Genomic DNA, 7,076 nt, shown 5'->3' with positions numbered 1-7,076 from the left:
TTCTAAATCAAAATTAAATGTAAAATAATTGTTAATTTATTATAAAACATACTTATTTTTAGTGAAGTAATTTTTGAATGTGTAACCAAAACCTTGATAGATTTCTTCTCATGTAGTAATTTAAAGACTGGATAAATGATTTTATTATTTGATATTTTTAATTTGAAGGTTTGGTGATATACAAATTGACTGTACTGAGTACTTTATCATCATGTCCATAACAATATTTAAAGTTACTGTCATTAGAATGTCAAAGTTAATTAAAGAACTAATTGTCCTATTGTATGTTACAAGAATACTCTATTGATTTTGCTTTACTGATACAATTATGTCATGCAGAAAAAAAAAATTCATGACATAGATTTCCCTTTTGATGATCAGTGTGTAAATACTAGTGATAAGAATCTGTAAACAAAATAGGGGTAAATATCACTAGTTTTTTGTTCTAATTTTAACTCCTAAACTGAATAAAACAACTAACAAGATTTAATAATTATAATGTTTTCAAAATTCTCAAGTTATTTATTTTCAATTACTTGTAGTTTTATTCAAATGTTGATTTAAGATAAGATATTATATTTCTTTATAAATGAAGAGAGCCACAAGGGAAACTGAAAATCTAAATATTGTAAATTTTGAAGAGATTATATCCAGTAAATTTAGTTTACAGTAGTCTAAGTTGATGGTTATGAATGGTTTTCATTGCGAATCTACATTGACAAAAAAAAAAGAATAGAAAAAATACACTGCTAACTTCAATATCAAAGTCAAATTTTACATAAAGTTTTTATAATTTTTAGCCAGTGGCAAAAGGTAATAAAACTAAAATTTAAACTTCTACAGTAAATAAAACTTCTAAGCTACATATAACTGAAAGCGTACATGGATTACAATATTATACTGAAATGTGATCGATTAATATAATTATAAAATAATATTTGTAAAATTACTACATAAAAATGGTGAAGGCTTTAAGTATTTAGCCCAGTTTTTTTAGAATCAAGTAATGTTAAATTGAAAGAGGGAACAATCATTAGGCCTGAAATCAAGAAAATATTTACATGGTTATATATCTGATAACAAACTGAATCTAGAAAACAAGAAGCATGAAATCATTCAGACATTAAAATTTTCTTAGAAACAAAAAAATTGAAAATACAGATCTGTTAGTAGAGAGAACTACAAGAATTCAGGCTATAGAATGTCATTGAAAATTGATTTTTTCCTTTAAATTTGAGCACTGAAAGCGACAAACAAGGAGAAAATCTGTATTAAGATATATCATTCTGATATTGAACAGAATCCTGTTCATTCATAGAACAGCCTTATCAAAGCAGATGGGGCAAATTTATGATGAATGATTACTGCTGGTGTCTAAAAAAAGAATTCTTGGAATATAAAAGAAAAAAGTAATTTCTTAGTTAAATAGACCATTTTATGCAAATTATTGGTATAAATTTACATTTGATTAATTATTATTTCTTCTCAAATAATAAATATTACAAATAAATAAATATGAAAAGTGATTATATAACAGTGACATCATGAAGTTAAAAATCTTCCTATTATTTTTGAAGTTGTAAGTAAAAATCTGAGAGTGATGAAATATAATTGCTGTTCGCATAATATTATTTTATATTATGGAATTTAATGTTTAAATATAATGAATTTCTAAAATTGACATGTAGGTGCCCAAGTGTGAAGGAAAATGTATATCTTTATATTTTAAATATAATAAATCAGACCTTATTTCAAGTTAAACTTTTTGATACCACAATAATTTAATCTCTTTCCAATTACACAATGAAGTAGTAAGTTAACAGCTTTTAGTAACTAATATTTTACTATAAGAATTAGTTGTAGAATAAAAATAACCATATTTAAGTAAATAAGTATTATACTTTTTTTAAAGCTGAGCAATATCAACCTCACATACCACTTTCAATACTTCTATAATTAGAAATAAATTATGCATCTGTACTGATGCATAAGTTATTTATAATTGCAAAAGTATTACCTTCCATAATTTACTTCTTTATAATTATAGAAGTATACCTTTCTAATAAAATCAGTCAATGATAATGCATCTGAAGTTTAATTTACAGACCATATTGGGTATTCACTATTCTACAATAGAGGTAGTTACTTAGTTACCTAGGTTCAGATTTAAATATTCAATAAGTAATACATTGTTAATACAGTCATCCATAAAAGTTACATAATTTTAAATATTTCATGCATATATTAACATCAGTTCAATGATCCCAAAACAAATATGTTTAAGGTTTCAAAACCTTAAACAACAGCAAAAACAAAGGTACCAGTACATAAATGTTCATTTTAAAAATAAATAATAGTTTAGAATATATTATAAAATCGATCTGTTTCATAATAAGAGAATTAAATGATAATAAAAAACGACTTATCATCTGTTAAGATAAAGAGTAGTCATCATTACAGTACAAACTAAAACCTAAAAAATGTTATTCATTTGAGGTCAACAATGGATATACATTAAATATAATAATAACAATATATGTTATATTATATATAAGTACACTCATGTACAAATGCAATTATTTTTATCCTTAAATTTAAACCACTATGAGAAAAGAGTTAAAATCTTGATAACGTCATAACATTTTTTTTTTTACTTAAGCCTTCCGGACCAGCTTAAGTATTTGCTTCATGGGATGAGATGATATAGCAACTTTGTAGCATGTGAAAATGCCATGCCTGACTGGGATTCGAACCCGAGACCTCCGGATGATAGGCCGAGACGCTATCACTCGAGCCACAGAGGCCGGCATGATGTTATAACCTATATATAATTATATAGATTCAAACTAGTTCAATTCTGAAAGTGACAAGAGAAATTTTAACGTTTACGATTCACGATGACTTGAATTTACCAAACAGATATTGATTGATAAAACTACTTTAAATTTGGTTTCATTCTAAATAGAACATAAATGTAAGGTTAGGAAAACTACATACGACAACAGCTATTTTAACAAGTCAACATGTGCTTTGCATCAGCTGATATATAACAATTAACCTTAATTTTTACTTTGATATTAAGTTGAGAAAATGATGAATTTAACTACGTATGTTGCGTTGTATACAGACTATTATAATTATTGCAATATTGATATAATCTAATACGAATTAAATGACATGATTACCAGATACTAGCCTGATTTGAGTAACGTAAGTAAGTTTACACTAAACGAATCCCATTATTTGATACAAATGAACCGACGAATTCTATGAATATGCAACACTAATGTATTAAATATTCACAGATAATATTAAAGATTAATGGTTGTTAAAAAAATAAAAGCTGAATTAACAAAAAAAGAGATAATAGTACTGAAAACTGATTCCATTCGTTCGATTACCGTAAGTACAATTTACATGCGAAGTATTTACTTTTCTCACTGTTGTATGACTCCTGGTTTAAAAACGTAACAAACTTAATTTTACCAGTTTCAAATAGATCTTTGTGTTTTTAGAAAGAGTATTAATTTTTATTACATTATCAAAAATATTTTTTATTTTTTAATAACAGAAGTATTAGTAAAGATTTAGAGATGTAAAAGTAAAGCTATTGTTTTGTAAATTGTAAGTTTGTATTGTAAATTGTGTAGTTTTAGAAGCGATCATCAAATTTGAAATTATTTTTGGAATAACTCAGTCAACCTGTTACTTATATTTAAATAATATGACCTCCATCGTACTGTGATGAATGTTTTGGCTGATAACTCGGCTGCAAGTTGTTTTGGAACCAAACACGTACATGAATGTAACACGTTTTCTACGTTAAGTCAAGATTAGTAATCAGTGCAGTTCATTTATTCAATTCTGCTTCTTACGACTGATGGACGGACTTTAGCTATTTTTTAAATAGTTTTTTAATTTAAAAACTATTTTAAAATTAAATATAGCAAAACTGCAAAAATTAATATCCATGTAAAAATTAAACTCTTATTTCACTACATTATTTTAACTTAATTGAAATTAATTGGGAATCAAATTTTAACAAAACATATTTTTCAATCCCGAATTGTATTCTATATTCGATCTAAACTTCTTGAACATTTAATTTCATATTTTACGATATTATACGAAGTAATTCTTAGAAGTCAATTTATCCATCTTCAATATTTTATAAATAACATTTTTAGATAATAGAGGTTTATTTTTTAATAATTCTTAGATAAATGGGTCGATCTTTTACTTTAATTTGTATATATACAAATGATATATAATATAATGTATGATATATTATATATCGCGTTAAGTATGGTACGTATGGTAGTCCTCTGATAAAAAATCTGAAGTTCTGGCTAACAGAAATCTACAACTGAAATCTACGGATCTTAACTGGATGGATCAAGGGAAATCGTGGTAAAACATTGAACAGAGCAGTATCACGAAAATGCTCAATTAATTATAAAGTAAAAAAATATTTTTGATTCATTATTTTAAATATGAACACGTGTAATCATATTAAAGTTATACTTTAAATAATTTATATGATATTAAATATAACTACAAAATAAATCTCAGCTCAGATTATTTAATGAAGATTATTTAAACATAGTTATGAATACTTTGAACGGAAATTCGCGGTATTTTTAAAAAAAAAATTCAGTTATTTAAAAAATGTCATATTTAAAAAAATATTATTTAAATAATATTTTTAGTATTTTTAAAAAATTCATAATATCTGTAAAAGAAAATTTTTTTAATTTAATTTTTAAACAAATGTTTCAGTAGTTTATTAAAAATATCAACGGAAAAGATAAGAAGAGCTTTCTTGTCAGTCGAAGTATTATGTTGAGTTATATGAAAGTTAGTTCTGTTGTCTGATTTAATAGCTGTAAGTAGTGTTATTATTATTATTATTGTTTAAGAATAAAATTATTTATTATTTATTCATTTCAGTAAAAACTGCACATTCATAAATATAAACACATGGATTAGTTAACTTTTTAATTTACTGAATACTGTTATTCAACAATGATGATTTAACAGTAATTTTTTTGTGTAAATATCTTTATATTCTGTTTAAAGAATATGAACGATTTCGTAATTGAATAGACAGCAAAATCAAATTAGCACGAAACTTGCAATTAAAATAATCCTGAATGAAGGAAGTTTTCGTGCAATTATACGTAACAGTTGAGTTGACAATTATACGTAAAAAAGAATTTGAAACAAAGGTTGCGCGGGTAGGAAGGTCGGGTTGCTCCGTGGAGAAAAAATGAGGGTAGAGGAGGTTAATAACCAGTTCAATGTATAGTTTATGCAAATAACTCTATTATATATTACATACATAATATAGTAGAGCTATATATATATAAATAAAAAGAGAGAAATTTTTTAAAATTTATTTCTTGATTCTATTTATTTGTTAGGAGTAATATACAGAGTATAAAAAAAATCTGATGTGGACACTACATGACTTGAACGTCTATTAAATTACTTATATACATTTTTTTTTTTTAAATAAAAAGTACATAAAATTATATTTCATTAATAACTTAAGATATTTTTTCATATTTATTTTATTGTTATTGAATTATTATTTATCGTAAAAATATGGACAATCAGAGGAATAAATCAATGTATTTAAATTTAAAAAAAGAAGGAAATTAAGCCTTGATTCGAACCGATGTGTCTTCCCCTTGTAAGAAATATTTCATTAATTAAAATTTATATATCGTTGAAAATCTTTCAATGCTTATTACTGCAGTTAAGAAAAAGTAAAAAATTAGCTTTTTTGGATACTTTTGTTTCAGGCGATTACAATCAAAAGGGGAGGTGCACAACTAGATATTGCAACAGCCCGAAATCCAAAATTTCAACATCCTATGGCTAATCGTTTTTGAGTTATGCGAGACATGTACATATGTACGTACAGACAAGCCGAAACTAGTCAACATCGATTTAGGGATGATCAAAGTGGATATTTCCGTTGAAAAAAGAAAACCGAAACTTTTCGGTTTTCAGATTTACGCAAGAACCGGTAGTTCTTGCCAATCAATGCCCCATTCATTGTTTCTTCTAAATCATTTTTATTCTCAGCTAGAATTACTATATCATCAGCATCAGTAACATCTTTATCTTTTCACCTTACACTATAACTTCCGATTTAAATTGTTCTTTAACATCATTAACTGCTAGTTCTATGTAAAGATTAAAAAGTAACGGGGATAAGGAACATCCTTGTCTGTTCCCTTTTTTGTTACTCTTCGCAGTCTATTGGAATGGAATGAATGAGTAATATATTTTATAATGGTTTGATGGCCTATTGATGAAGAAAATATAAATGTAAAATACTCCAATTAATTTCTTTTCTTAAGCAAGATATAGAATATATATACATATAAACTAATTTTTTGGTGAGGGGGTATATAACAAATAAAAACTTTTGTTAATTTGTGATCTTGATTAAAAATAAAATTTACTTCTGTAAGAAAAACGTTTTGCTTACTTCCAAGTAAAGATTTGAAATTCCATTACGGCCAAATCCCCCCCCCCCCATTTTACAATTTCTGCAAAAATTTTATATATTTTTCCCCGTTGTAGGTAATACTTGTCTACTGAGTTTGAAGAAAAGTGGTCAACGGTTTCAAGAGTTAAAGATCAAATACTGACCAACATGCATACGTTCCTACATACACACAAAGGTCCGTCTGACAAAAATAGATTTTTTGGACTTTGTAACATGGTAATACATTTTTTTCACAGATTATTTACAATTTATTTAAATCTACTTCTTTTTCTTTATTTTTTCTTATCTCCTTAAGGTACAAAACTTAAAAAAAAAATACCAATTTTTATTAGAATTTTTTTTCCCGGTCTTTATACTTTCCCGTTATAACTGTAGCAGGCAGCATGTATTGCTATAGCCGGGAAAGTAAAAGCTGTTTACAATAAATATACAGACGAGAAATTTTCGTTTTGATAAAAGTAGGGAAATTAATGCAGGGACAATGAGCATCGGCTCTCTGGAAAGCGGGGATGTGGTATTATGTTTCACCTTAATCTTTTTCATCTAGTTTTTT

General features: G+C 26.1%; 1 long non-coding RNA gene across 1 annotated transcript; it reads left to right on the top strand.

Annotated features, from left to right (window-relative positions):
- The first annotated feature begins 3,092 nt into the window (after window positions 1-3,092).
- LOC142330192 (uncharacterized) lies at window positions 3,093-6,393 on the top strand. The gene is made up of 3 exons (XR_012757725.1): window positions 3,093-3,402; window positions 4,780-4,885; window positions 5,808-6,393. It is a non-coding gene; the product is annotated as an uncharacterized LOC142330192 (long non-coding RNA).
- The last annotated feature ends 683 nt before the right edge of the window (window positions 6,394-7,076 follow it).

The sequence above is a fragment of the Lycorma delicatula genome, chromosome 9 (genome assembly GCF_047948215.1).
Source record: "Lycorma delicatula isolate Av1 chromosome 9, ASM4794821v1, whole genome shotgun sequence".
NCBI lineage: Eukaryota > Metazoa > Arthropoda > Insecta > Hemiptera > Fulgoridae > Lycorma > Lycorma delicatula.
The sequence above is the reverse complement of the archived record's forward strand: the minus strand, read 5'-3'. Positions and strand labels throughout refer to the sequence as shown.